Below are 2871 nucleotides of genomic sequence, written 5' to 3'. Positions count from 1 at the left end.
TACAAATTGTGAAATTATTTGTTCTAGCTCTGTGAAGAATACTGTTGGTAGCTTGATAGGGATTGCATTGAATGTATAAATTGCTTTGGGAAGTATACTCATTTTCACTATATTGATTCTTCCAATCCATGAACATGGTATATTTCTCCATCTATTAGTGTCCTCTTTGATTTCTTTCACCAGTGTTTTATAGTTTTCTATATATAGGTCTTTAGTTTCTTTAGGTAGATATATTCCTAAGTATTTTATTCTTTTCGTTGCAATGGTGAATGGAATTGTTTCCTTAATTTCTCTTTCTGTTTTCTCATTATTAGTGTATAGGAATGCAAGGGATTTCTGTGTGTTGATTTTATATCCTGCAACTTTACTATAATCATTGATTAGTTCTAGTAATTTTCTGGTGGAGTCTTTAGGGTTTTCTATGTAGAGGATCATGTCATCTGCAAATAGTGAGAGTTTTACAATGACTGACTGAGATTTTCATGTGCTTTTGAGTTGTTCATATATTTCCTTCTATGAAAGGCTAGTTCAAGTTTTTGGTTATTTCTTACTTTTTATTGTTTTTAAAGTGAGTTTTAATAGGTCTTTAAATATTATAAATATAAATCTTTGCATATATATAATATTATTTATATATGCAAAATTTCTTACAGTTTGAGCCTTGTGTGTTTATTTTCTTAAAGCTGTTGTTAGGTTTTAATTTTGATGAAGTCAAATTTTATATTTTTATTTTCTGCTCAGTGTTATGTCCTCTCTAAGAAATCATTTTCTATCCAAAGGCTCTCAGGATATTGTTAATTTTTTTCCTCTAGAATTTTTAAGGAGGTAACTTCTACATGTAAGTCTATCATGCATCTTAATTTAATTATTTTGTGTGTCATTTGAAATGAGAGGTCAAGATTCATTTTTCTTTCATACATTTATCCAGTTGTTCCAATACTATTTGTTAAAAAGACTCTGCTGCATTAAATTGCTTCAGTCCCTTTTTTAATAACAAAAAAACTTGTTTACAAACAGGAATATTTTTGGATTCTCAATGTGTCATTGACCTATTCTGCTATCCTTGTTGTCTATCACTTTCTTGACAGTGTTCTGTAGTTTTGTAACAGGTCTTGCAAAGAGACAGTTGTATAGCTTACAATTGTCTTCAAGGATATTTTAGTTTTTTTGCATGTCCTTACAAGTCCTAGAATAAGCTTTTCAATTTTTACATACAAGCCTTATTAGATTTTAATCAACTTGTATCATATATCAATTTGGGAGAGAATTGATACTTTTACATCAGGGAGACTTCTAATTCATTAACATAGCATATTTTTCCATTTATTGAGGAATTCTTCAATTTCCCTGGGCAATGCTTTGCAGTTTTCAGCACAGAATCTTTTGTATACTTTATGTTTACTTCTGCACTTTAAAGCCATATTTTTGGTGTTATAATAAACAGTACTTGTGATCATCATCCAAGAAGGTTCCCAAAGGTTTTCACTCATTCTGTATGTTTGCCTTTGCACAGGCATCCCCACTGAATAAAGTTGACTTGAGTGACCAAGACAACATCATGGGGATAACTGAGTGGGACTTCCAAGGCTCATGAAAGAAACTGTGGCTTGTGACTGATCTCTTCTGGATCATTATTCACTCTGAAGGAAGCTACTGCCACGTCATGAAAAGACCTGTGAGGTCCTAGGAGAGGCACATGTGGTGGGGAACAGAGACCTCTTGCCCATATCCAGCAACACTTCACCAGTACTTGGCAGCCATGCTGGAAAGCCTTCTTGAAAGTAGATCTTCCAGTCCAACTCTCAGAGCTCTGCCACTCTGGCTGACATCTTGACTGCAACCCCTTGAAAGATCCCAAGCCAGAATCACTCGGCTAAGTTTTTCCCAAATCCCTCAACCATAGAAACTGTGTGAGGTACTAAATGCTTATTGTGGTGTTAAGTCATTACATCTATGGTCATTTGAAATGCAGCAATAGATAGTATAATACAACATTGTCCTTAAGTTTTATTTTCTAGTTGTTTTTACTATATAGAGAAATAACATTGATTTTATAATATATTGACCATGTATCCTGTGACCTTGCTAAATTCACTAATTAGTGCTCGTAGTTTATTTTATAGATTTGTTAGAATTTTTAATGTAAACAATAAGGCCACCCGTAAATAAAAAATTTTACTTCTTTCTTACCAGTCTCTATACCCTCCATTAGTTTCTCCCTGCTGTAAGACAGGACTTAAGTACAATATCCACTAAAAGTGGTCAGTCACAGCATAAATCCTTACCTTGTTTCTGACTCCTAGGGACATGTTCAATTTTTTTACTAAACACAAGTATGATGTTCTATAGATACCTTTTAGATTTAGGAGATTATCTATCTACAGTTTGCTGAAATTTCCTTACATAAATGAGTGACCACAAAGTTGTTCCCTTTTAAAGAAATTGTAAGAATACTCTCTTATATTTACCCATATGAACTATTTCCAGAGTTCTTCACCCTTTTCTTTCATCTGGTATTATTTTCCTTTATCCTAAAAAACAAACTTTAGTATTTCTTACAGGCAGATCTACATGCAACTGATTCTTTAGGCTTTTGTTTATCTTTGTGTCCATTTTACATCACCTTTCTCTAAGAAAGTTTTCTTGAGAGTACTTTGCACTGCCAGCACAATTAATTTGCTCATGTTTCCTCCCACTAGAAGGTGAGTTTTATGAAGTCAGAAGCCTTGTCTTGTTTACTTTTCTATTTGCTTTACCAGGAACTGTCTGTCACAGAGTGTTGGTCAATTTGTTGGCAGAAAGAAAGAAGAAAGAAAGGAATGGAGGAAAGGAGGGAGGGAGGGAGGAAAGGAAGGAGGAAAGAATGAAAGA

The sequence above is a fragment of the Bos taurus genome, chromosome 7 (assembly GCF_002263795.3).
Source record: "Bos taurus isolate L1 Dominette 01449 registration number 42190680 breed Hereford chromosome 7, ARS-UCD2.0, whole genome shotgun sequence".
In the NCBI taxonomy this organism is placed as follows: Eukaryota; Metazoa; Chordata; class Mammalia; order Artiodactyla; family Bovidae; genus Bos; species Bos taurus.
This window is presented reverse-complemented; position numbering follows the sequence as displayed.